This window comes from Triticum dicoccoides, chromosome 5B (genome assembly GCF_002162155.2).
Source record: "Triticum dicoccoides isolate Atlit2015 ecotype Zavitan chromosome 5B, WEW_v2.0, whole genome shotgun sequence".
Lineage (NCBI taxonomy): Eukaryota > Viridiplantae > Streptophyta > Magnoliopsida > Poales > Poaceae > Triticum > Triticum dicoccoides.
The window spans coordinates 450,014,317-450,021,008 of NC_041389.1; positions in this window are offsets into that span (position 1 = coordinate 450,014,317).

Genomic DNA, 6,692 nt, shown 5'->3' on the forward strand with positions numbered 1-6,692 from the left:
AAACTTATCTGAAACGACCCGAACCATTCCATTGTCCGAATGTAGCCTTCCAATATATGAATCTTTATGTCTAGACCATTTAAAGACTCCTCGTCATGTTCGCGATATCATCCGGGACTCTGAACAAACTTCGGTCATCGAACCACATAACTCATAATACAAATCGTTATCGAACGTTAAGCGTGCGGACCCTACGGGTTCGAGAACTATGTAGACATGACTGACACACATCTCCGGTCAATAACCAATAGCAGACCTAGATGCTCATATTGGCCCCTACATATTCTATGAAGATCTTTATCTGTCAAACCGCATAACAACATACGTTGTTCCCTTTGTCATCGGTATGTTACTTGCCCGAGATTCGATCGTCGGTATCATCATACCTAGTTCAATCTTGTTACCGGCAAGTCTCTTTACTCTTTCTATAATACTTCATCCCGCAACTAACTCATTAGACACAATGCTTGCAAGGCTTATAGTGATGAGCATTACCGAGAAGGCCTAGAGGTACCTCTCCAAAACACGGAGTGACAAATCCTAATCTTGATCTATGCCAACCCAACAAACACCTTCGGAGACACCTGTAGAGCATCTTTATAATCACCCATTTACGTTGTGATGTTTGATAGCACACAAGGTGTTCCTCCGGTATTCGGGAGTTGCATAATCTCATAGTCTGAGGAACATGTATAAGTCATGAAGAAAGCAGTAGCAATGAAACTGTAACGATCATAATGCTAAGCTAACAGATGGGTCATGTTCATCACATCATTCTCCTAATGATGTGATCCCGTTCATCAAATGACAACACATGTCTATGGTTAGGAAACTTAACCATCTTTGATTAACGAGCTTGTCTAGTAGAGGCATAATAGGGACAATATGTTTTGTCTATGTATTCACACATGTACTAAGTTTCCGGTTAATACAATTCTAGCATGAATAATAAACGTTTATCATGAAATAAGAAAATAAATAATAACATTATTATTGCCTCGTAGTAGCGCCTGGGTATTTGATACTGGTTCTGTTGCTCATATTTGCAACTCGAAACAGGAGCTACCGATTAAATGAAGATTGGCTAAGGATGAGGTGACGATGCGCGTGGGAAATGGTTCCAAGGTCGATGTGATCGCCGTCGGCACGCTACCTGTACATCTACCTTCGGGATTAGTTTTAGACCTGAATAATTGTTATTTGGTGCCAGCATTGAGCATGAACATTATATTTGGATCTTGTTTGATGCGAGACGGTTATTCATTTAAATCAGAGAATAATGGTTGTTCTATTTATATGAGTAATATATTTTATGGTCATGCACCCTTGCTGAGTGGTCTATTTTTATCGAATCTCGATCGTGGTGATACACATGTTCATAATATTGAAGCCAAAAGATGCAAAGTTGATAATGATAGTGCAACTTATTTGTGGCACTTCCGTTTAGGTCATATCGGTGTAAAGCGCATGAAGAAACTCCATGCCGATGGGCTTTTGGAATCACTTGATTATGAATCACTTAGTGCTTGCAAACCGTGCCTCATGGGTAAGATGACTAAAACTCCGTTCTCCGGAACAATGGAACGAGCTACTGACTTATTGGAAATAATACATACTGATGTATGCGGCCCAATAAGTGTTGGGGCTCATGGTGGATATTGTTGTTTTTTTACCTTCACAGATGATTTGAGCAGATATGGGTATATCTACTTAATGAAGCACAAGTCTAAAACGTTTGAAAAGTTTAAAGAATTTCAGAGTGAAGTGGAAAATCATCGTAACAAGAAAATAAAGTTTCTATGATCTGATCGTGGAGGAGAATATTTAAGTTACGAGTTTGGTCTTCATTTGAAACAATGTGGAATAGTTTCACAACTTACACCACCTGGAACACCATAGCAAAATGGTGTGTCCGAACGTCATAACCGTACTTTATTGCATATGGTGCAATCTATGATGTCTCTTACTGAGTTACCGCTATCATTTGGGGGTTATGCTTTAGAGACGGCTGCATTCACTTTAAATAGGGCACCATCAAAATCCGTTGAGACGACGCCTTATGAACTGTGGTTTGGCAAGAAACCAAAGTTGTCGTTTCTTAAAGTTTGGGGTTGCGATGCTTATGTGAAAAAGCTTCAACCTGATAAGCTTGAACCCAAATCGGAGAAGTGTGTCTTCATAGGGTACCCAAAGGAAACTGTTGGGTACACCTTCTATCACAGATCCGAAGGCAAGATATTCATTGCTAAAAATGGATCCTTTCTAGAGAAGGAGTTTCTCTCGAAGGAAGTGAGTGGGAGGAAAGTAGAACTTGATGAGGTAATTGTACCTACTCCCTAATTGGAAAGTAGTTCATCACAGAAATTAGTTAGGAAGCTAATGATGATGATCATGAAACTTCAGATCAAGTTACTACCAAACCTCGTAGGTCTTCCAGAACGCGATCCGCACCAGAGTGGTATGGTAATCCTGTTCTAGAAGTCATGTTACTAGACCATGGTGAACCTACGAACTATGAAGAAGCGATGATGAGCCCAGATTCTGCGAAATGTCTTGAGGCCATGAAATCTGAGATGGGATCCATGTATGAGAAAGTGTGGACTTTGGTTGATTTGCCCGATGATCGGCAAGCCATCGAAAATAAATGGATCTTCAAGAAGAAGACTGACGTTGATGGTAATGTTACTGTCTACAAAGCTCGACTTATTGCGAAAGGTTTTCAACAAGTTCAAGGAGTTGACTACGATGAGACTTTCTCACCCGTAGCGATGCTTGAGTCTGTCCGAATCATGTTAGCAATTGTCACATTTTATGATTATGAAATTTGGCAGATGGATGTCAAAATTGCGTTCCTGAATGGATTTTTGGAAGAAGAGTTGTATATGATGCAACCAGAAGGTTTTGTCGATCCAAAGGGTGCTAACAAAGTGTGCAAGCTCCAGCGATCCATTTATGGACTGGTGCAAGCCTCTCGGAGTTGGAATAAACGCTTTGATAGTGTGATCAAAGCATATGGTTTTATACAGACATTTGGAGAAGCCGGTATTTACAAGAAAGTGAGTGGGAGCTCTGTATCATTTCTAATATTATATGTAGATGACATATTGTTGATTGGAAATGATATAGAATTTGTGGATAGCATTAAGGGATACTTGAATAAGAGTTTTTCAATGAAAGACCTCGGTGAAGCTGCTTACATATTGGGCATCAAGATCTATAGAGATAGATCAAAATGCTTAATTGGACTTTCACAAAGCACATACCTTGATAAAATTTTGAAGAAGTTCAAAATGGATCAGTCAAAGAAAGGGTTCTTGCATGTGCTACAAGGTGTGAAGTTGAGTCAGACTCAATGCCTGTGCCCGACCACTTCAAAAGATAGAGAGAAAATGAAAGTCATTCCCTATGCTTCAGCCATAGGTTCTATCATGTATGCAATGCTGTGCACCAGACCTGATGTGTGCCTTGCTATAAGTATAGCAGGGAGGTACCAAAGTAATCCCGGAGTGGAGCACTGGACAACGGTCAAGAACATCCTGAAATACCTGAAAAGGACTAAGGATATGTTTCTCATTTTATGGAGGTGACAAAGAGCTCGTCGTAAACGGTTACGTCGATGCAAGCTTTGAAACTGATCCAGATGACTCTAAGTCGCAATCCGGATACATATTTTTATTGAATGGTGGAGCTGTCAGTTGGTGCAGTTCCAAGCAAAGCGTCGTGGCAGGATCTACGTGTGAAGTAGAGTACATAGCTGCTTCCGAAGCAGCAAATGAAGGAGTCTGGATGAAGGAGTTCATATCCAATCTAGGTGTAATACCTAGTGCATCGGGTCCAATGAAAATCTTTTGTGACAATTCTGGTGCAATTGCCTTGGCGAAGGAATCCAGATTTCACAAGAGAACCAAACACATCAAGAGACGCTTCAATTCCATTCGTCATCAAGTGTCGGAGGGAGACATAGAGATTTGCAAGATACATACAGATTTGAATGTTGCAGACCCGATGACTAAGCCTCTTCCATGAGCAAAACATGATCAACACCCAAACTCCATGGGTGTTAGAATCATTACTTTGTAATCTAGATTATTGACTCTAGTGCAAGTGGAAGACTAAAGGAAATATGCCCTAGAATCAATAATAAAGTTATTATTTATTTCCTTATATCATGATAAATGTTTATTATTCATGCTAGAATTGTATTAACCGGAATCTTAGTACATGTGTGAATACATAGACATAACATAGTGTCCCTAGTATGCCTCTACTTGACTAGCTCGTTGATCAAAGATGGTTATGTTTCCTAACCATAGACATGTGTTGTTATTTTATGAATGAGATCACATCATTAGGAGAATGATGTGATGGACATGACCCATCCGTTAGCTTAGCATTATGATCGTTATAGTTTCATTGCTACTGCTTTCTTCATGACTTGTAAATGTTCCTCAAACTATGAGATTATGCAACTCCCGAATACCGGAGGAACACCTTGTGTGCTATCAAACATCACAACGTAAATGGGTGATTATAAAGATGCTCTACAGGTGTCTCCGAAGGTGTTTGTTGGGTTGGCATAGATCGAGATTAGGATTTGTCACCCCGTGTTTCAGAGAGGTATCTCTGGGCCCTCTCGGTAATGCTCATCACTATAAGCCTTGCAAGCAATGTGACTAATGAGTTAGTTGCAGGATGAAGTATTACAGAACGAGTAAAGAGACTTGCTGGTAACGAGATTGAACTAGGTATGATGAGACCGACGATCGAATCTCGGGCAAGTAACATACCGATGACAGGGAACAACATATGTTGTTATGTGGTTTGACTGATAAAGATCTTTGTAGAATATGTAGGAGCCAATATGAAAATCCAGGTTCCACTATTGTTTATTGCCCATAGATGTGTCTCGGTCATGTCTACATAGTTCTCGAACCCGTAGAGTCCGCACGCTTAACGTTCGATGACGATATGTATTATGAGTTATGTGTTTTTGATGACCGAAGTTTGTTTGGAGTCCCGGATGAGATCACGGACGTGACGAGGAGTCTAGAAATGGTCGAGACATAAAGATTGATATATTGGACCATGTTATTCGGACACCGAAAGTGTTCCGGATGATTTCGGGTAAAAAACAGAGTGCCGGAAGGGGTTACCGGAACCTCCCAGGGAACTAGTGGGCCACCATGGGCCTTAGTGGAGAGAGAGGAGGGTAGCAAGGGCAGGCCGCGTGCCTCCCCCTTGGGTCCGAATTGGACTAGGGGAAGGGGGCGGCGCACCTTTTCCTACTCCCTCTCCCCTCCTTCCTCCCCCTTCTTCCTTGGAGAGGAATCCTACTAGGACTAGGAAGTGCTAGTAGGACTCCTCCTCTTGGGGCGCGCCATAGGGCCGGCTAGCCTCCCCCTTCCTCCTTTATATACAGGGGCAAGGGGGCACCCTAGGACACACAAGTTTCTCTTAACCGTGTGCGGTGCCCCCCTCCACAATTACACACCTCGGTCATACCATCGTAGTGCTTAGGCGAAGCCCTGCGCCGTTAACATCATCATCACCGTCGCCAGGCCGTCGTGCTGACGGAACTCACCCTCTTCCTCAACTGGATCAAGAGCACGAGGAACGTCATCGAGCTGAACGTGTGCTGAACGCGGAGGTGCCGTACGTTCGGTACTTGGATCGGTTGGATCGTGAAGACGTTCGACTACATCAACCGTGTTAACTGAATGCTTCCGCTTTCGATCTACGAGGGTACGTGGACATACTCTCCCCTCTTGTTGCTATGCCTCCTAGATAGATCTTGTGTGATCGTAGGATTTTTTTTTGAAATTACTGTGTTCCCCAACAGGTTGCGATGTCATTACTATTTGTACCTTGTACATTATTAGGGTTTAGGTGTTTAGGGTTTGGAGAGTTAGTTTTATTGACGACTTGCAAAGATTGTCCTTCCAAAAGTTTTGACCTTCAAATATAAAATTAATCTTAGTCACTCAACACAACTATTTTTTATCGACAATGATATTATATAATATAATGATGTACGACTAAATTAAATTTACATAATGTTTAAGTTTCACATGAAGAAACATGGATTTTAAAGTTCATGGAATTCAGCTTCAGCGTGTGTAACTTGTGAAAATAGATTTTATACACATACATGTGCTCCCACTGTTTACACACGCATCATAAGATTCTAGTTCATACATTTTCAAATTAAAAACACTCAATATGTCGGACAGAAAAACTGTTCAAAGATAACAAATGACCAACACGAACATTGACACAATGAAGACAAATATCAAATATCAGAATGACCAACTATAGCACACATTAAAAGCTCGTTCTTGAACAAACAAGATCGCTCCAAGGACTAAACAAGAAAATCAAGTTTGCAGCCGAATCCGTACCTGTTTGCACCAAATATACTGCTGCGGGGCTTCTTATCTTGCTCGCTTCAATCTCCGAAGACACAAGATGATCTATTTTCTTTTGCGTACTCAAATGATGATTGAGAAGGGGACATTTTGCGTCTTAATTTTGTACCTTTTGGAATCCCCTCGGCCCCTCCCCTCCCCTCCCCTGACCCCGCGCCCGCGCCGCCTCCCCGGGGGGCGGCCGGGGCGGCTCCCCCCGCTCGCCTCTCCTTCCTCCTCCCCCGTGCCCCTCCCCCCCGCCGCCGCCGACGGCGCCCCCGGATCTGG